A 22,786-nucleotide genomic window follows, 5' to 3' on the forward strand; every position below is an offset into this window, starting at 1 on the left:
GCGGCCCCACGGAGACCGAGCCCCCCCCTCCCGGGGCCCGGCCCGGGGCCCCACCGGATGCCTGGGGAATGGCGGCGTCGCTGCCGTGAACCGCGGCTCTCCGCCCGTCGCTTGAGCAGCCAAGCCCGGGGGAAGGGGGGGCCCGCAAATGGCGCTGGTTAGGCTCCGCACCCCGGCCTGGCCGAGGCTTGGGGGAGACGAGCTGCTTGAACGCGGGTGAAAACAACCTGCCGCGCTGTCTGTCGCGGATGTCCCTGCACCTCCCGTCCGGGGCGAGGCCGGCGTCCCCGGCTGCCAGCAGCCCCGGGGGCCGCGCACTCGCCTGCAGAAAACGCTGTTAAAGAGACGGGGAAAGAAAGGACGGTGCCGCGTCCGGCGTTCCCTGTTCCCAACCTTTCCCTGCAAGCGGCAAACACTTAAAATTAGGTGTTTGCAGGACCAGGCGTTAAGTTCCCTCAGCCGAGTACTCCCACTTCAGTATTCAAAGTGTCATTATTCTGCTCGCCTGGCTCGCCCCAGGTTTCAGCGCTAGCCTTTGAATAGTCCCTAGCTGGTGCTAGTCTGGCTCCTGAAGGTTTATCGCGAGTGAGTTGCCACGGCCTCAGTCCAAAGGAAAAGCAGGAGCCCTTCGGCGCCCTGAGCACAGCATTCCACCGCAGCCAAACGCTGTGAACCGCCCTCAGCAGGCTGCGGGTCCTGTAGCAAAAACAGCAATTGACAATTTTGACAGATAACTCCCCCAGTAGCTGGATAGTAGAAAGTAACAACTGGAAAGAGGAGAACAGCAAACAAGTCAAAGGCTCGGATCCTAAACCCCATTGTCCTCTTCACAGAAATCCCCATAGGAACGGCTTGTCGGGAGGAAAACGCTATGATTTTCTCCTACTGCCGCTTCCTCAAAATCATTTAATAAGGTTTTCCTCTACGCTAATCCATGACTATATCCTAGAAACCTGGCAGTTTTGCCCGGGACATGAGATTGCCTGTATGGAAGCTCGGTACCACTGTTAGTTCCAGCACGTTTGTTGTTCTTTTTTGTCGTCTTAGCAAATTTCCACTGTTAAGTGACATCCTCTCAAAAACATTTTTTTTAATGCTTTCTAATCGCAAAAGCACCTATAACTAAAGGTAATTTAGCTGTAGTGGGGAGTTCCCACTCCCCCCCCCACCCCATACCGCCTCTGTTGACACAAAACATCGTCTATCCCTTTCTCCTTCTCTGCCATTCCAGCTCTATCTTATCCAGCCCTCCGGAAAATAGCAAAGCTGGCTAAAAAGAGCAATAGCAGCTGGAAAAAAAGGCATTTCATCTCTGTAGCACCTGCTGCAACATAAAATTGTCAACAAAGTAGGATTATAGCCCAAGGTAGTTTTACACTGCAGCTGGCACTAGAGTGAAAGGATCAGTATTCACAGGCAGCACAAGAGCCAAATAAAATTTAAGATATTTTATTGTAGTACAAGCTGAGCCCTCTGCAGGTTTTTAATGCTGACTCTGATTCTCTCTGCTTCTGAGATTTAATTTAGCACCGGGTTTTAAATCATCAAACTTTCATTTAATGACAAAAAGGCGTATTATTTCCATGCTCCCCTCCCCATTATTTGTTTTGCAGTTAGTATGCCTGAAAAGAAACATATTGTTTTTCCCCAAAGAGTTATGAGTGGGATTCTTTTCATTTCACCTCCCTTTTAAAAGGATATATTTAAAATCCAAACTGTACTTCTTAAGGAGGCCTTCCTTTTCTCCTCAGGAGTCTCAAGCTTTAACTTTTTGCTGCTGAAGCTATTGCGTTTAACTCAGCAGCCTAGCACCGGAGATGAAATTAGATGGGGCTTACTCAGCAGACCAGATTGTCTAGTTCTGGACAAATTAGATGGAAACAAATGTAGTAGTAGTGGCTAGTCATCAGTTTCCTTATTATAATGACACAGTAAAAGAACAAAAGATTTTTCTTGCCAAGCCCATGTTTACTTTCTACCTGACTGTATTTTAGGTTTTTGGCTCAATCAAAAAAAAAAAAAAAAAACCACTGTAGCATTTCCTATATACACTTTAAAAAGCTAATAGTAGAGTCTATTGAAATCTTATTCTTTTCAAATGTCATCTTTTTTTATGGCTTCAATTACTGCATTAGCTTCTATACTGAAGCAAGTTAACCATCAATAATCACACCTTCCGATTTCCTTGCCATTTGCTTACCTCTGAGATTTCTTTCTGATGTTAGCGTGACTGATTTCATCTTGTTCAAGGAGGCTGAAGAAAAACTGAAAAGTTCAGCCTTTAAACTGTGTTTTCAGCCTTTAAACGAGTCAGACACTTGTGAAACTGAGTATCAACACTGTTCCTCTTTGCTCTTGGCAGCTTAGGCCTGATGCACACCACGTATATGATATACTTCCTTTGCATAAGCAAGCCTGAAAGTGCCATTATTAAATCAGCCAGAGGGGTCACTGCTCAGCAGCACAAGGCAACCATAAGGGGCTGAGCGTTGACACTCCCATGACTCCTCCAGACTGCTGCCCAAGGGGATCAGAAATGTTTTCCCTACCTCAAAGAAAAGCCAAGGAATGTGATGTTTACCCTCACGGCTTACAGCTCGACTCAAACATTTTCAACTTATTAAAAGTGAGGCTTCGATATGTTTTATACCTCTTCGAACCGATAGCTAAAATACCTCACAGGGACTTTAATACAATTTCTAAGTGCCACCTCATCTACAGTTTAATACACTTAACATAAATTGTCCGTTTCAGGCATGCATACATGTTGCAGACCCAGCAGGCTCTACTACGTTCGGACTCCACTACACTTCTACGATTTTTCACCAGGACAATACCGCATTCATTCTTCTCATTTTTAAAGAGGAGCCTAGGCGTTGCAGCACGCACCGTTTAACGGCAAAGGTTTGGTGTGCATGCCGATTTAAATAAACAGACTTCTACAATCCGAACAAGTTTGCCGAAGATTAATGTAGATTCCATGATTCCTAGTACATGAGTCATTTTTACTGTTGCCAAGTTTTTATTATTAAAATAGAAATTTTTATATATAATCATCATTTTTAGCTAGACTTTACCATTAGAGTAGCCAAAAGTCATGGTAAATACAATGTGCAAATGTGTCAGTACTCTGAAGGTAAACGTTACTGCAGGGATTCATATATGATTCTTCTAAAGAAGACACGGACAAATATTTTAAATTGCATGTTACCTAATCTAATATCAGTATTTATCAGTGAAACACTGTCTGTTTGTTTCCACTTAGGGAATGTCCGCTAAAGAAGAGTCCAACAGAGTAAATGCTGCAGTCTGAGCTTTAAAGAAGCAGAACAAAACGACAAAAAGAAGTATCACTGTAATAGAAATAGTTAACAAAATACGTAGCAGGACTGACGTTCCTCTCCGCTATGTTCCATGTTAAGCGTAACGTCACTGATCTAGTATTTTTATAACATCAGAGCACAAAATCGACTTGTACACACATGACACCACATCTAGGCAGGTTCCAAAGTCCAATTAAGTTCACAGCCCAGCGCTGAGAAAGGTCCCTTTCAGTCGATTTCCCCCCTCATCTGATCTGATAGTCCTACAGTACCTAATTCTGGCGAGTTAACCAACAGGTTAACTTTCTTACTTATCTAGTGAGGACTGGAGAGCACTTTTGGGGGCACAGCAGCTATGAAGCAGAACCTCGTATTTTCCCCTTGGCATGTTGCAGAGCGCAGAGTGGGGGGACAGCGGTGTTTGCAGCTGTTCACAAAGGCAGCGAAATCTGGAGACTCCTCACATCAACAGATGGGATAATGGTAATACTCCTCCCTCTTTTTTTGGCTCCAATAGCGCAAAAATTATGCCAGTCAGACAACTAAGTGCTGCACGGTCCTTGTGTTTCTAATTGCTGCTCCCTATTGCTCATGTATGACTGCATTACTTTTAATAGGTCCCCTCATGGGCAACTTTAAGACTTGCCTATGAAATATTCCTTAAAATATTAATTTTACACTGTAGCTGACCAAAGTTCAAACAAAGCTGTCAGTATTTCCTCCATGTAAATGAAACAAAAATAGATTCTGCAGTTCTTCCATTGCTGTTTAAGATACAATGGAAAGATCAGTTTTTAATTTCTGTAGAGTCTCTCACATTAAAAAGTTTTCTTTAATGTTTTGGGGGATCTCCTCCTCCAGGAGGAGTCAAGATTGGATAAATAAAAGGAACTGGGATACACCCTTGCCAATGTCTCATTACTGTATGCCTATTATACTCTTGAAGGGCTAAGAGAGCCGGGAGAGGGGAAGCAAACGTAGCCTGTAGTAGCAGTTCAGCTAAGAAAGGAGAAGCCAAAAATAAATAAATAAATAATAACAATAAAAATATATATATATATTCTCACCACAGTCACCACCACAAGAACTGTAGTGCTCCTCAGCATTCATTACTGAAACTATCACTGTTCAAATTGCCTTATTCAAGCAAGTCCCAGAGTTTCCAGTTGTTATAAGGCAGAGAAAGCCATTTCGGGATGCACGTTTAAAGGAATACACACAGAGCGCTCGTTGATTTTGGCTGAGATAATGTCCAGGGAATAGTCTACCTGTCCTGCCGAGGTGAGTTAAGTCACTTCCCACAGTGACTGCAAAACCCCAAACGGGAGAAAAAGAAACTACAGATGGTAAAGGAGAAACAGGAACTGATAATTATACGTGTAGCTCCACATGAAGATCTGCTGAGCACGCTAAAAAACAAAACAACAACAACAAAACATTATGCAGAACTAGAAAGATGTTACACTTCTGCAGAATAGGCAATCAGCTATAAAGCAAATTCCAAATAGAGAACCTCCTTGCTTATAATACGTTAGCACAGACGCCTCATGGGTATAAAAAAGTTGGAGTTTTTGGAAAAAGGACTTTTTGCAGACAAATTACAGAGGTATTAGCCACACTACTACAGGAGATTGCTTTGCTGTAGCTGGCGACAGAGTAACTCCGATTCACTTTGTACGGACAACGATTTAGACATCACATCAGTTGTTGCCAATTCTTATGATTTTTAAGGAGTTTTACAACTGGGTATTTTTCAAAGACTAATTACCTAAATTTCTCTGATTAATCACAACTCAAAGTTTTAGTGAGCGGAGTCTTGTCCTTTTAGCACTAGGGAAAAAAATATCGAAAGTCTGATTCACTACAAAAGCAAACATCTTTCATTAAACAGTTAAAAACTTGTTCTAACTCAAACCCAGTATCTGACAGGTAATACCAGGCATAGCAAGTTTCCAGATTTCTCTACATTAAGACGAGCTCTCATATAGCTGATCTGCTCCACATCTCTGAGCAAGTTTAGCACAGAGTTTCAAGAAGCTGGATTTTGATACCCTGTTGGTCACTCACGTATGCTGCTCTCTCACCAGTGATTTTACACATGGGAATAAACACGTGGAAAAACCATGGGAGAAAGATCCAACTATATTTAACACCATGAATCACAGCGCTCACCAGACTGGCTTCTCCATGCTGGCAGAGCATAAGAAAAATAGCACTAGCTCACAACAACAACAAAAAAAAAAACAAAACCAAACATTACAAGCCATGCACACTGATGATGGGATGCAGCAAAGAGTAAGTAACTCAGGTTGATGCACAGTATTAGCATTTCTTTGCTTCCAGCAAAAACCTAGCTCCAGGAGGCTTTAAAAGTTCAGTAAGCATACAGGGTAACAGCCATGTAATGCATCATAGCGTACCAAATCGGAGCTTTCTCTCAAAAAAAAAAAAAAAGCATGCTTTTTGAGACCTGCGATGAAAATATAGACATCCTGGAATACGGGCAGAGTCTGTCTGCTCCTGCTGATGCTGCTGTGAGTGACAAGGCAAATACAAGAAACCTGTAGCAAGTTTCAGGTGTAGACATGCCCTTACATTTTGTTTTATACCAATAGCCTCTTTTATGTGGCTGGGAAGATAAGGAGTGTCAGCGTTTGTTCTAAGGGTGTTGCAGCTTCCATGCAGGGGTTGGAAATGCCAGTTTTCACTTCATATGTTCAAGGAGTTAGAGGCATGTGAATACCTTATGTTTTTTAAAATAAATTAGCAAGACAGTCGTTATGATTTTAAAGCTTAGCATCTTGACTGTAAGGTTCTTTCACAGTGTTATTCTTAAAGCAGTCTTACAAAAACTGTACTATATTTCAGAGTTAGGAGCTATGATTACCTCAACGCTTCAAGGGATTTCCAATATGGAGTACTGGCGTAAGCAACGATAGTCAGATATTAGTATTTACGCACAAGATACTGTAAACTGCAGCACTATTACAAAGCAGTTTAAGACTAGCCTTCTTCCTAAGCATTTTTCCGTAAGGCAAAAAAAAAAATCCTTGATCCTCATTGAAAATAAAATCAGATAAGTTCCTTCTTTCCCAGGGCCTAATTCTGCTTCACCCGAAGGCGCTATATTCAATTGCAGGAGGATCCAGCCTACCAGCAGGATAACAAAAAGAGTGCATTGGTACATCACAGTCTTGTCACAGAAACGTTTTAGTATTTGCTTTATTAGTCTTTGAGTGACTAACTTGTTAATATAATCTCAATTTAACTGGTATTAACAGAAGTTAATAGGTGGATTGCAATAGTGTTATAATTAAAATAGGAACAAAGATCATTATCTATGTTTATTTTCCTCATAAGGCCAGAAGAAGGTAGGTGTGATTCGTCGGTTAGTTTGGCAGACCATTAAAACTTCGTAGCAGACAAAAGTATAATAAAAATATTGCAACTAATAGGACAGCAAGTCACAGTATTAAAACTGTCGTCTTATACTCACAAAATCATTTATTTAAAATATAGCATAAAAGATGCAATATCAAAAATGATCTTAAGTCCTATATTTTTAGGAGGTATGGAAGTGCAAAGAAGTACTACGAATTTCTTATCTGATACTGATAGATAAATATACCGCTTTGAGATTCATGCGTAAACAAATATCCAGCAACAGCAACAGGACCTTTCTGTTAGTTATGACTTCTTGCACTGGCATAACTGTAGCTGACAATTCAGAATAAACATCATTTCTCAGCTGTGTAATAGTCCAGAGACTATTTCTAACAGAATGCTCTTTCTAACAGAAATTCAATGTCTTTTCTGCTGCTTTTTTTCCACTGAAAATAGAATTCAAGAAACAGGCAGGCTTACTTCAAAGTCATAAGTTAATAGTAATAACTTGTTCCAATATTAAGCGTTGCTTTAGCCTAATCTGTGAAATCAATTCCACTTGCTCCACAGAGCAAAAAGTTGCAGTCTTCAAAATTGTCATAGCAGTCTCTTCCCAGCTCAGCTACTTGTAGCCCTGAACTGTGAGGTAGAGGGATTACGAACAGCAAGAAAGCCATATGACCACTCATGCAGCTGTCCTTTTTTTTTTTTTTTTTTTTTAATATTTTGAGAAAATTCACCAAAACTTCAGTAGGTAGTTGCAAGAACTTTTTTTTTCTTTGCTAAGATTTCAGTTCTTGGACTCTATGAATACCACAGTAACTAGAAGTGAACATAAAAGATTTTCAGCTCCACAGGTAAAATAGAAAAGATATTTACGGCACATTGTTGTACAGTCTCTACCACATCTTATTGTTTTTATACTGTAGCTGTATTTCATTGTGGTGTGCTTCCTCCTGCTTCCTGAAAGCAATTCAGATGCAAATGTTCATAGATTTTACTATTTTACTACTTTATTACTTATTACTCTTTAAAAGTAAAATCTTGTATCTACTAAACCGGCTCTGCCAGTACTTGCAGTATTTCATTTCACCCTCCTCATCGTCATAATTAATAGGCAGAGCTATACAGTAATAAAAACCTCAAACCGCATGCAGAGAAAGGATAAAGGGTAGCAGAGGAGCGATGTAGATGGTTGTTTATCTTGCATCACTCAGCTAATCTGCATGTAGAAATCTGAATGGTGAAAATAACATGCACACACACAAGCAGATTACTTGGAAAGCAGGATTTCTATTCCCGAAAAACCAAAGCCAAACTTGCCAATTCAGAACACCCTTCAATTCACCCAGCGTTGGGCGTTATAAATGCCATAGCAGCACTGTGCCTTACTGGGGTACTGAGCCATTCAGACTGCTTTTTATTCGCTGTATTTAAACAGAGGTAAGAGGCAACCTTCCTCGCAGCTCAGGAGCAGAGCCCACTTAGGTCCTGCCGTTCTGAAATCATAATTGTGAGTCAACAGAGTAGAAATTTCAGCAGCCACCGACCGCCTGTGTACATTTACCACCACACGCAGGCAAAGATTCACACTGCAGAAAGCGTTTTGCAATACGTAATCACTATTATATATGAGGGTATATCATTTTTTCTGGCTGACCAAATCAATACTGAGGAGTACACAGATGATGCATCTTTCTGGTCAACAATTCACTATGCAGTAAGAGTTATTTCACACACTGAGAAGACATAAAAATAGAATTTGAATTAGGTACAGAAATTACAAGCAGGTTCTCACCTTTTAAATTACCAGTAACATTATCATAAGCATCATTCTTTTACGTAGCAGCACAAAGTAGGAGGCCATGAGGAGTCTCTTACCAGCCCTGACTTCCTGATGAACCTCCCTACAACAACAGGCACTTTTCTTGGTGTTGATAGGTACAGGGCAAAACATTCAGTAACAAGGATGTCGACTATGCTAGCATATAGGATTTTATTGTACAGATCCTCTGCACTCCGGTAAAAGTGACTTGACGCTACCATGGCCTTTCGCGGAACAACAGATCATCATAATGATGCTCGTAAAGCAAGGCAAATTTTAAAAAGCCTGCTAGCTGTTTTCCCTTCACACGCACGCTAAACGATGCAAGAACGTCAAAAGTTACCTACAGAAAACGAAAGATGGTTTACTCCCTTTTGGCTTCAGGGACTGAAACCATGTTTTGCTCTTGCCTCCAGGATCCAGCAAGCAAGTTCTCTCAAAAGTCAGCTCATTACCCCAGCGTGAACGAGCAATTAAGACCACATAAGCCAAGAATCAACAATACAAATTCGATCTTTCTGTGCCCACGTGCATCCCTCTCGGGGGCTATATCCTGCAGTGCGTTGTGCTTACCCACTCCAAATTACATTTCGAATTGCTTGGCATTTAGAAATTTCCCTCAGCAGGATGGGCAAGGAATCAGCATTTTTAGTCACATCTCAGGCACTCGGTTAATCTTCTCTTGGGCAATAGTTTCACTTGGATCCTTGTAAAATTATTTTACATTCATCATCGGTTGCCAGGCACATGAAGAATTTTTGGAATCCTAAAGCTTAGTTCCTCACGGTTTAAGAGATTTGGGTATTAATTCCAAATGGCATTTCACAAAGGGCCAAATTCTATCCAGGGATAAATGACTGCTCATCCATACTGACTTTAATAGGATCTGCTTTGCTCAGCAGAGGGCAGGATTTGATAAAAGGCTCTTATTTGATTTTGCATTGATTGGCAAAAGCAAATACTGTATACTCCTCTTGAAGCATTATTCAAACAGCAAACAATGTTAAACACTGCAAAGAGGACAAGAGTACCAAATAAGGACTCGGGTTAAAACTCTCTTACTGATAAAGCACGCTTTAGAGTTAGTCGACAGAAACCTTATCTCAGGAATAAAAGGTACTATGGGTACTCCGCTTTGTTATAGCCTGCAAATGGGAAAAGAAACAGTTTCTGGTAACAATGCATTCTTTTAAATAACCTACTTCTACCAGGTTGTTATAAAGAAAGCAGTGTAGTGCAAATAAGGTAATTGCTAAGATAATGATATGCTGGCTGCAAAAAAAACCTCCTCTGCTTATCCAGAACTACATTTGCAAACTCTAAGAATCTGTTCATCTTCCAACTTCCTTGAAGGCTCAAATAGTTGCTCAACTGGTTCAAAAAAAATTCAAGAACATCTGAATAACTCTTTTGGGCTTTGCGCCAAAAATTGCGTAACATCTTACAGAGATGACTTAATTCTGAAAACATGCATACAGCCAGACAATAGATAACCTGAAAGATATCCTTTCCAAAGCTTTTCTGGGCTAATGACCTAATGGAACAAAATTCCATATTTCTTTTTTTTCTTGTCCACGAATCTCATTAAATATGCTGTGGCAAAACACCTTTTCCTCCTCTGTATGCTACTATCTAACAACATCACAGGAGAGAAATATGCTGTATAGGAGCAACTAACAGTGACTGAGGAAGTCGTCTTTTTTTTTTTTTTTTTTGGGTTCAGGATGCCAGTATAAAAACTAGGCTTCACTTTCCATGAACCGCCTAGCCTCAGAATAGAAAGCCCCTATAAAAACCCTCTGCATCATAAACCTCACAAATTATATATATTAGCTTTTTTTGTTTGTCTTTGAATCTTTACACTTTAAAGCATCATCTGCATTCATTAGAAGAGAAAACTCAGTATCTGCCCACCTCCCATGGCAATTCTCACAATTACCTAAGAGCAACGTTTGAAAAAGTAATCTGCTAAATATCACAGACTTAGAGGAAAAAAACGTGAGTGCCGTCCACGTAAGGGAAGTGCTCAAAAGAATGGTACATAAGCTCGAGTCCTTTACAAAGGGGGGAAAAAAGAAAACATCCTGAGTATTAGTTTGGTAGGAAAGGGACATTTAATCAAAATTTACTTGGGAAGACTGTCCGAGCAATAAACACAAACTGCTATGGCTGTGTATCCAAATGAAAAAAATGGGAGCTCAGGATGGAAGCTAGATGTATTATCATGTGCTCTTTTTCATCTACTGTTACATCAAGCTCTTTGAGTATAAGGAGGCAGATGTTTTAGAAAGTCGGGCTCTCCAGTAGTTTCGGATATAGAGACCGACCAAAACACCACCAAACTATAGCTACCCACCGACACTGTTCCAATTAGACCAGATTCTTGTTTGTGCCCATGCTGTTCAAATAATTGCAAGTTGTATTCACCTCTGTCTTTGCACTCAGATAGTCCTCTCCAGAAGTGACTGGGGTAATTTTTGTGCCTAAAAGTGCACTCTCAAACTTTTGAATGTGCAGTGTAAGAAAAGTGGGATGTTTGTCTGGAGAACACTTTGTCATAAATGGACGTCTATCAAATTCAGTCCTATTACCTATTATTATAGATTAATGTACATTTAGAGTTCTACAACACAATATTTTTGAAACAAGTTTGATGTGCTTCTGTGAAGAAACCAGCTTAAAAAAAAACCCTTCCTATAGTTGCACCTCATCTGCTTTGACTTCATGATTCACATCAGTAAAACATGAACCACATTTAGAATCTTTATTAATGATATCACTTTTTTTTCCTCCACATTCTTTAAATCTGTGACACCATTAAGCCCTTTACCTAGAAGGGTCACAGTTTACAAAGTACCTTCAATCCTTCTGTTTTATAAATCACTTTTCGGCTTTATAGGCTTCTATGCAGCACAAGCTTCTTTTTTTTAAGAAAAAAATAGAATTGATGATATATGTTGGATTAAATCTCACTGAGTTTAGTAGGAACGACAAATATCCTTTACTCTAGATACTGAAATTTCTTCAACTCCTTCACTGAATAAATAGCTGAAACTATTGATTGCTGGACATTAAACGAAGCTGGCATAGGAGAAGTTAGTTATGTGATTCCACGGCATTTCACTGTATTCAGACAAATTCAAGGACTGGAGGGAGCATGGCATCCATGTGTGGAAAGGAAGCAGCAAGAGTACAGAAATAAGTACAGAAAAGAAGCAGGAAGCCAAGAGAGCAGGAAAGCACAAGGGAGTCGAGCCTGGGATAAAGTCTAGCAAAAGCACTTTTTGAATAAAGTATTAGATCTAGGGACTCAAAAAAAAAATCATTTAGAAGCGTAAGTAAAGAAACTGTTTTATGATTTGATTCCTCCTCTTGCCTGTAGGGAAATATATTTTTAAAAGTAGGGGTTGTTTCCATGTGGGGTCACTGGGCTTTTTTCTTTATTAGTTTGTTTTGGTATATTTGTAATATCTCACCACAGAAATAGTTACCTCCCTGAGCCAGTTTCTCCCTTACGTAGAAAGGGCTCTATCTGGGGACTCCACAGGTTAACTGTGAAAGGTAAAGAAGCATAATGAACTTCAAAAACACAGAGCTGCTGTTACATACAGATGCCCTTCTGCAGTTTCCAGCAACTGTTGCCGTTGGATAGATTTACCATATATATCTCCCTCAAGCTGGCTCTGGGACAGATCTACCAGTCAGTTTTCCCAGAGACACAGACCAGCAGTGTGAATAGCCAGGCTGGGAATTTGGACTTCCACTACATTTCAAGCAAACCATCTTTACAGGTCCTCAGCCTTAAAAGCGTTTTGAGCGAAACATTTTTGGCACTGCAAAAAGGCATTTTAAATTTTAGTCAGAAGGTCTCCAGCCAGCTTGGCGATGTTTTGCGCTATACTTCTGCCTTCAAGTCTCCCTGACCTTTCAAGCCACCGTAATTTACTGCACGCTTTAAGAACTAGTGCCGGTAATTTAAGTATAACGTTGTTATCCACCGCTGCAAACTGGGGGGGGGGCGGGGGGTAAGCGTTAGGCCACGTTAATTCAGAGCGTGCCTCCCTCGCCTACATTAGATGCTTTAAGTGTTGCAGCTATTAACTGCTGAAACTAAGGGTAACCTCCAGCATAGGCTGAATACTAGTAAATCACAGACTAATTCAGGAGAACGAAGAGCAGTCCCAGTGTTTCCAGAAGTGTTCGAGTAATTACTTGTAATTACAGTACTGAGGCAATTCAAGGATGTGGAAAGAGAGCGATTTGTAGAGAGATGGAAAAGGCGGTCTAGCAGAGAAGCGCCTTTCCCATCTGTGATGGGCGCTGTGATGTCCCGCCTAGTCCCAGACCATCTCCCTTCACTTTCTCTTAGATCCTGCTAGAGTTGATCCTCCGTCTTCTTACTGTCATATGCAGTTTGTTAGTTTGATTAGCAGTAATAAAGAGCACAAAAATCGTCATTGTGAAAGCTAACAGGACAGTGGGTAAAACGAGAAAGTAAGAGAATAGGACTTTAATGAGTATTATCATTTTGTAGTAAAAAAAAATTAAAAAGCAAGTAACAAAAATACTTCTGTGAATAGCCACAACAGCCAAATGCCACACGATTTTTTTTTTTTTTAAAGACTTCCACATAACCCACATTTTCAAAATACAGCCCCACAGCAAAAACCATAAAGCTTCTTCCAAATCACAGAGTTACACTAACATGTGCCACTTTTGTGAACATTTATTTATAAATAGGATCACTCTTCCTCTCCAATAAGCACACCCAGCCTACATGAACTTAATCCCACAGGTAGCTCCTTTTGCAAAAAGCTGTTTCCATGCCTTTGCTTCCCTAAGAAACGCTTCGGGCAAGAGCGACACTTAGAGGAGGGAAGAGATGAAACACTTGCTGCTAAGCATTTCCTTATCAGGCTTGTCTTTTTTTTCCTCCATTTTCCTGCTGATGACAAGCCAAGGGTATGGTGGGTGCCTCCACTTGAATGACCCCCCCCCCCCCCCACGTCACTTTTAAATAGGGCTTACCGAGTCTGGCGCCAGCTCCTGCTGCTGACACTTCCTTCTTGCACAGGAAACCAGATTTGTGACACCAGCTGTTTTCCCAATAACTCTTCCTCTGGGGAAATTTAGCCTCCCACCACAGGCCAGATCCAGATTTCTCAGCAGGCTTTCTAGCTGCCTCGCACTCTTGATCAGGAGACGTTATCTGGCATCTGAAGAGAATTTCCTTCCGGGATGAAACTGCTCAGTTTGGCCTCTTTCTCAGCTCTTCAACCTGGAAGCTCTGGAGAGTCACTGAACTTAAATCTTTCCTAAGTGTCCTCCCACTCTTTTAAAAAAAACACAGACATTTTCTCTCAGGTCTCGCAAAAGACCTCGGACAGCTTTCAAACACCACAGCCTAGCTCCTAGCCTTGTGCCCCTTAATGTTTTTCCTTTTTTTTTTTTTTTTTTTAAAGCAACATGGAGTAAGCCTACCCCTCCAAGTGAGGCCCGGCTGCAGCCACCTGAAGCTCAAACTCTCCCTTCAAAACGCTCTACAATAAACAGGACAGAAATTACTGCCTTTGACTGAGTAGAAACAAAACGTCCGAGGGGTCTGCGTTCTCCAGCTGAAGCCTGACCACCTTTAGAGAGGGTTAGGTCAAGCATTTAGTTGTCCCCGTGTTGGAAATGAGGATAACAGACGGCTGCACCGCCGCGTGAATAGCGAGATTCTGGAGACAGACGTGAATATGGAGGAACGCCGGGAACAGCCATACAAATGCAACAGGAACATATGGGTGACGTTTTCTCACATATCGCTCTTAAAAAAAAAAAAAATCCCTCAAAATACTGGTGAAATCACTTTTCCCAACACAACTTTATAGATAAGGAAGGTTGATTACTTTATAGAATGAAAAAAACCTGTTTTTTTTTTTTTCCTGAAAGTAGCTTTCTTGAGCAGCCTCACTACAACTGCACAAACGTGTGTTAGAGCAATGTTTTTAACTCCAGAAGTTGTCTGAATAAGAAGAGAAAACACAGCGCGTAAACCACTGGCCATTAGCTTATGTCACTGCTCTTGCTATTACTATTACTGAGGAAGCCAACAGGAAATATTTGGAGAAAAGCATTATGATCCCTCCTCCTCTTTCTACATCAATCCACTGCTTTAACTCCAACTCTTTAAAGCTCACTGTTTTGAATGCATCGTCTAATTTTCCTTCACTGCAAATATTTCTCTCTCCTCCTCCTGGTGCAAGGTCAAAGGCTGATAAGCACACGAAAGCAGTCGTGCAGTCTGTCTCCTATAATGAGGTACATACACAGCAATGGGCATTTTCCCTCAGGCCCCCGTACCTATTCCCTTGCAAACTGTGGTTGGCACACTGTAGATGCTCTACTGGCTCTTGAAAGAGGTTTGCTGAACCACACTGCACAGCGCGTTTAATTAAAAGGCTAATAACATTGTGTGGTGAACTGTCAAATGTTTAGTTACGTTCTCTTGATCCAAAAGGTCGAGACACACTGATCTAGTTATTTTTAAGTGTTTCTGAAGTAGCTGTTACCACTCCTGAGAATTTGGCAGTTTTGAAATTGCATGTAATTACGCCTTTCAGGAGAAATCTTCTGCTATTGCCCTTATAAACTCATTTTCTCAGAAAAATAAGATACTTAAAATCCTTTTAGGCCTGCATCTCAAGTCCTTTTACTGAGATGGTTAAGCAGTACTATTAGCTCTAGTTCACAACTGGGAGCCGTAGATTCCCTAGACTAAATTGACAGCTCCAGAAAGGCCTTCTTTTCAAGAGGCTCGCTGGAATAGCCTATTAACTTCACTCTCAGAAATTTGTCGGGCAGAGGCTATGATTTCTCAGACATCAGCAGAGGGCTATATGAACTACATGAACGAACTCCTTCATATCTGCTGTGATCTCATCTGCGTAACTCCCCACACAGTTGTTAAGGTTAACTCGCACTTGGGTGTTACTCTCAAGCTCGTCTCACATACACGCTCCTCTGTTCCCTAGGCGGGTTGCTTTACAGAGGAGACTGCAACGGGCTTGTGGCTCCCTACTACCTCTGAAATCATTTCTCTGCTAAGGATTCACACGCCTGTGAGCTGGTGGAAAAAGTAAACAAAGGTGGAACAGGGAGGAAGGAAGGGAGGAAGGGAAATGGTCCGCAGAGGGACCAGGCAAACTGGCCTACTGCCTACCCAATATATGCTTTTATGTCTATCTGCAGGAAACTCACTGGGGTGTTCACACTGCCAGAGAGAGCTGCTGAGCACAGAAAATACTCGACAGCTGAGGCAGGCTGCCAGGGTGTAAAGAGCAATGCAAGGAGGAAAAAAAAAAAAAAAAAATCACTCTATTCAGTCACCTGGCTATCAAGCGTAGGGAATCCTAAAGCCCCCGCTTTTCTTGCTCGGCGTCTACTTGTTTTCATTCATTCCTTCAAGCGCAAAGAAGATTACAGCTTTACAGCTGTAGCGCTCACGTATTCATTTGCTCTATGCTCTCTTGGCTAAATTGAGAGAATACAAGCGGGCAACTGCATCCTAAGTCTAGGGAAGCCAAGAACATGTTCAATCTGTAACCCACAGAGGAAAGAGACTGAGATGTTAAATTAAGCAGAGTATTGCACACTGTTGGACGCAAGGCCCGTTGTGGGAAATTTCCCAAATGTACTCTGTAAAGTTCTGTTTCTCTCAGCAACAAATGTCTTGCCAATAAGAATAGCTATAATTAATCCTTTAAAAAGTGTGACACTGCTATTCCTCTTCCATCTGAACATATTTTGATTTCTCTAGAAGTAAGCATACAAACTGAAAACACTACAACCAATAAAGCACTGGAAAATGACAACTTGATCACACAAAAGGTTCAATTTACCTCTGAAGGTTTTGTCAAAAATAACGAATGACTTCACTGAAGCATCAGAGAGCCGTGTGAGAAGTACTGCAGATGCTCTCACAGAGAAACTACTCTTGAATGCCTTTCACTGGGGAAAATCTAAATAAGGTAAGAAATTAAGCAGTTAGCAGAAAATAAGCTCAGAGGAATAGCATGACACTCCAGATCAAATAAAAATAGGACATGATATATGACTGACATGTTTTCAGAGCAGGGAGAACAACTTACCTAGCAGTAACAGCAGTGATACATTAGCTCATTTGTATTGCCTTTTGTATAAAAGAAAATTGTATCAATCACAATCACAGATTTTTATGCACCCATGACAGGAGTTCTGCAGGGAAAAGATATTAAGATGCAAAATATATACTACCTACTTTTCTAAAGAAATATAAATGCAACTATTTTAGATTTGAGACCTTTTAAGGAAAAAAACCACTGCTTGGGGTGTTAATATTTCTAGGCACACAACACTAAACGGATAGCAATTATGAAGAGAATGTCTTCAGAGCCCTTCTGCTCATTTGTTTCCATGGTAATTTTGTTTTTCTATTAATAAGTACTTACAACTTTGAAGCCAGCTTTATCTGTTCGATTTAATGGAGAAAGTCTGCTACAAACCAGAATACGCAGACAGAATAACTTGATATAAAATAACTTTTGGAGGAGAATAACCTAAAACTTTAGCATATTATATTTTAAAAGATAACGATAATAAAGTATCTAGAGAATATGTTTACAGTAGACAAACTTTATTATCTCACATAAGGTAGATGTGAAAGAAATAAAACCCGGCATCCAGAAAGTGTTTTCTGAGTTTTTTTTTTTTTTTTAAATATCCCACAACATTTATTAAAAAAAAGTCAACACCTTACAAACCAACACTAAAGATTTTTGCTTTCTTTAAATGTGCCACTTTCCACTCTCCAGTCTGAAATTGAGGCATTTCCACAAGCGAGGAATTGGGGAAGAGATCTGCAATGCAAAATTAAATTACATCTCCTCTTAAATGTGCCTGTGTTGGACTGAATCGCTCCACAGTGAAGGTACTTGCATGGCTGCAACCAGCTGCTGTCATTTGTGGAGTTTATATTATTTTATACCCAGATTACTTCAGCTGATTCTTCATTTCTTCATATTTTTCCTGATAGCCCTTGAGAATCTTTCCACATTTGTCTCCTTTCCTTTCTTTTTACAGGATGTCAGTGACTGCAGAGCAGAAATTCTTCCTTCCACCAACAATCAAGAAATCTTACTTCACTATAGTACACTTGGGAGCAATTTAGTCCAACTACAGAGGCGTTAGAGACAAATAAAGAGCTAAACAATAGGAGTTGGACAATTTCCAGAAGCTGGTGCTGCAGAATTGTACATTTCCTGCCTATGTTTCAAAAATGTGTTATTTATGTTTGACTTAGAGAAGAGATGTACTGCTTTAAAAAGTGAATGAGGTAAGGTGGGTCAGAAAAACATCTCCAGAAGGACAAGGAGGGCAGGGTGGGGGAAAGCACTTTCAAAGGAGATAGGAGACCATAAGTGATTGTGCTGCTACTGATTTCTGGTAAACTGAAAAGGAGCTGAAAAAGATCCCAAGCTTTGGACCTACTTCAGAAACATACCTATCTACATCTACTTTCTGCTTTCCAACCATAACCTCGGGTCCAAAATATTTCAGGTTCTCGTATCCTTTACCAATTACAGCAGGCCAAATTTTAAGGCGATTTTTTGGACTACTCTCTAAAAAGAAAAAAACAGAAGAATCCACACAGTGATTTGATTCAGTTTTGTATGCAATTTAAAACTTACAGTGTATACAGTTCAAACCTGACTATAAGCCTAAGAGGAAAAAGCAGGTCAGAGTTTTCTCCTGCAGGCAAGAGCAATCACAGATTTCTGGTATCTGGATAAATGAGAATGTATAGGGATATCAGCAACTAACATCTTCAGAGGCATTTTTTCTTGAAGGCTTTTTCTTTCTTCTCCATGGCAAAGTCTTTCACGGTGCTCCAGAAACAGACTATCTTCTGGAGCTCCAGCATATATTCCTGCAAGTTCTGCATTCTGAATAAAGAAATTCCAGTGGTTAAAGGCTGTCAGTGAAAAACTCATCTAGCCTAACTAAACAATAAAGGTAAAATAATAATTATAAAAACTGTACTATTGCTTGGGGAAAAAAAAAGAATACATGCAAATTTAAGACACTAATTACCAAAAAAAAAGAGCAACTTCTGGAAAAAAATTTTGATATCGTCTTTCAAAGGATCCTCCATTAACAGATATGCTAGCAAATGTATATTCAGCACTTAAAGAGCATACACCCTGCAACTGCAGACACAACCTGTTATTTCCTTTAGAGAAATGGGAATTTAGCATCAGCTGAACTGTATACCTTTTGAAGTATGCAAATCTAACGTTCATAAATATGTACGGAGTCAGATAATCTAATTAAATAAACAGATTTTACTTCCGCGTGCTTTGCATATCTAGCTTAATTGTAGTAGTTATTAGGTCCCTAGGTAAAACTACACAACGTTGGGACCACTTTATTGGTGGGAGCAGCAACTGAAATCACATACTTATAAAATACTGACAGAATTTTGGCCTCAGTTACAGAAGACTAATCAAAGTATGAATTTGGATAGTGTTTAATTTATTTATATGCAAAGAATTCTCTCCTGAATGAGAGCTAACATAGGTATGTTTTAGACAAGAATGCTGATATAGCCAAACACAAATAAGCACTCTGAAGTCTTCAAGGTCAGAAACATTTTTTCCCCTGTCTATTTAATGACAGAAAGTTGTTGGTCTGCCTTTTTTTTTTTTTTTTTTAAATGTGAAAAATTAATCTCTAGGCTGAAACTGATAATGACCAACTTTGATCTCAAAGGAAGTGTCTTGAATAACTACTCGTTTAAGGTCCCTTTATATGACTTCAGGTATGTTTTTTTCATTTGCATTGGTCATCAGTATTTAGACCTAGATATTTCTTTTTCTGGAAGTGTTTTTGGCTAGGCCATATTAAACCCATCGTAGCTGTGTCTTCCCTCTTCCTTCCACATTTTTGAAAAAGCGTCATCTACCAGCATTGCAGATAGTGGGAAAGCTTCAAATATGTCCTTTCTGCAAACTGGGAAGCATTGTTTTGCAAATATGTCCCAGGGCTGGCAGGTCACAGATGAGGTAGAATGCAATAAACCCAAATTATCACGAGGCCATAGTTCCTGCAACGGTTCTCACCATATGCAAAATGCTTACCAGCTGCCTACCGAATCAAGGAGATGGTCCTAGAAAACGGCAAGCGTTGCCTCTCCCTGCCAGTTTGCCGAATCCCTTAACTGAACAACGATGCAAAAGTTCTAAGACCGGGTATTTTCAGAATCGCTGAAGTACCACAGTAGTTCAGGTATAGGCCTATATCTTTGAACTGTTGCTGACAAATAGGAATTAGGAATAAGAGAAGGGTACCCAATACGTCCATATTTGCTGGAGCCATGAATACGCTTCTCCTCCTTGCACTAAGAGATTTTGAGCTTTAAAGAAGTGTCTCTGGTAAACTCTTCCAGACACGGAAAAACCAAGAGTGAAAGGAAAAGCAAATTTTTTTTACGCGTCAGAGCAAGAGCAGCATAAAGGACATCAGAAGTTAAGGGGATAAGTAATAAGAGATGTCATAGCCAAGTATCATGATAGATTGTAACAAACTATTTTCTGAAGAGTGTTATTTTCTCAGTTGCCCAACTGACTCCTCCATGCCTCTTGTTTTACTCTGACAAAGTAAAAGGAATTCAACTCCTCCATAACAGTGAGTGCCATAATTAACGCAGTCTTCTTTTCCTTCACCATCTCCATCATCTTTATATCTCACCATCGCCCTTTTCCCCTTCCTCTCCCCCTCTTCAGCTCCCAGATCTTGATGCTACCCAGTCCTCAACAAATTTGTATAGGAGTACCTCTGCATATTCAACAAATCTGTATATGAATATCTCTGCATGTGGGACCAACTACCTCCCTCTCTCTCAGGAGGTTGGACACTTCTGTATCTAGCTGTTTCTCATAACAAAGGAGTCACAGTCCAATAAGGCCTAGAGGAATTTACTGAAACAGTGCAGGAAGTTAACAACTTCAGCTTTCACTGCTCTGCCAGAGATTATTGCTTTCACAACTGTTTAATAAATTCTGCTAGGAGCAATTTTGCACAGAAAAACAATTCTGTGTGAGTGTGTATACCTATATATATATATATATATACACACACATACATACACACACACACACGTATATATATAAAAAATCCTCTAAACATTTTTAATTATTACGGTTTTATTTTCAGTTACATTGGGGGTAAGGATTTTTGCAGATGTCCTTTTGTCCTGAAAAACATGCAATCTGAAGCATGGAAAAGAAAGCATGAAAGATTGTTATCACTTTTTACTCAGAGGATTTCAAGGGTCCTTGAGCTCAGTAAATAATAGTTCATTGATTGTTTATTTGCTAAACATACATATTATTGAAAACGTTTGAAAGAGCTTTTTTCTCAATTTTTTTTTCTGATTTCTTAAATAAGAATATTTTCCTGTTGTTTCTTTGCCAATGTTACAGAAACCTTTTCATTTAACAAAACTCAAAATCGTTCTGCTAATTTTGGATTCTATCTTGTCCACTCTCCTTGATCTCAGTATCAGACTTGATATTGTATTGATTCCCACGTTCCTGGAGTGTCTTGATAGAAATTCCCAATTCTTTTTTCTCCATTATTTTTCTCTTTCTACCTCTAATTATGGGCTACAAAGAACCTTCTACTAGCTTAATTTTGACCCTCTTCTCCCACTCAGGCTATTTCCTTCTCAGTAAGAAACTAACAAGTATTAATAGGTGCACACTCTCTCAAGCCTATCGCAGAAGTTGGTCCACGCTAACCTTGCAGCTGCTTGGCTTTCTCGATAAGAAATCGAGAAGAACAGCTTGAACAGAAACACACTGAAAACATCTTCATCTCCTCCACCTATTCTCCCATGTCAGATTTCACATTTACCCCGACGATCCACAACTCCGGCATTACCATTTCTTTCGAGACTCCTTTATCCAAAACTGAGATTCAGACCTTCCCAATATTGCTTGAATACCTAACGCTTCTGCTCAGTTCTTCTTTACCTCCCTTCACCTTTACTGCAAGATATTCCCTAAAACTTTCTGAATAGTTCAGTATTTCTAAAACATTGGACTTATGCTGACTACTTTTCTCAAAAGCAGAAACAAAAGTTGCATCATTTCTAACTGTTCCACTCTCTCCCTTCATTCCAGAAACCAGTTCAAATTGTACCCTACCCACTTGCTCTCTAATCAACTTGTTTGTTAGTGCTTTCCTGAATAAGTCAGCAACGACAACAAAATACAACCCCCCCTCCTCCCCCAGAAAGACAGGATTAAGTAAACACTAATGCTTTGCAAAGTGATACAATACAAAGGAAAAAGTTATTTAAGAGATGCTGGTAACTGCCTTAGTTTGGATTTTTTTTTTTTTTTACACTATTATACAGTCAAAACTAAGAGAAACAGAATAAAAGATTTAGACGTGTTTTAGACACTGTGAGCTTCAGAATAGAATGTCCTGCCAATAGCATCAAGATGCTACAGAGAATAGCAAAACATCACTGTCTGGCATAATTTCAAGAACTGAACTCCGTAGGAGTTACTGCGGATACTCAACTCCTTGAAGAACGAGAGAACCATTAAGCTGCATACAGCAGGAAAACACTTTCTGGTTTCACTACCTTTAAAATTAACTTCCTGTTCTTCATATCTTCTTTCCACGGCATCACATAAAGCTCTGGGATCATTCCGTGCTTGCGTGAGAATTTTGGCACGTGGCAGTTAACAAGCCTGGAGGATATAACAACGTTTTAGTGACATCATCCGATAAAGTTTGAGAAGAAAACTAGTTGCCATATAAGACTCAAGTGTTCTTGGAAGGGGAAGAAGAATCTTTAATATTGTGATTATACTTAAAGCAACAATCCTTTCGTGATCCATTGCAAAACTGAATCGTATAAATAAAATACCCTCAATCTCCCCATGATACCAAAAAGCATCATTTTCTTTTCAGAATTTAGGATATAAGGAAGAAAAACGATACTGCTCACAAACAAGCTTTGTGTTTTCAAATTAAAGCATACTTCTGTTATTTGGACTATCTGCTTCAGGCTCGATACAGCTGGCTTTGCACACTTGTAGCTTAAGAGATCGAAAGTGGTATTTGTCCTGGCAGTATAGAGCCTGTAGTTGTAGTAATTTTGATGCTTCGGCCATGTCTGCTCACCAGAGGTTCTTAGGAACAAAAAGAATACCTTGTT

The sequence above is a fragment of the Struthio camelus genome, chromosome W, assembly GCF_040807025.1.
Source record: "Struthio camelus isolate bStrCam1 chromosome W, bStrCam1.hap1, whole genome shotgun sequence".
NCBI lineage: Eukaryota > Metazoa > Chordata > Aves > Struthioniformes > Struthionidae > Struthio > Struthio camelus.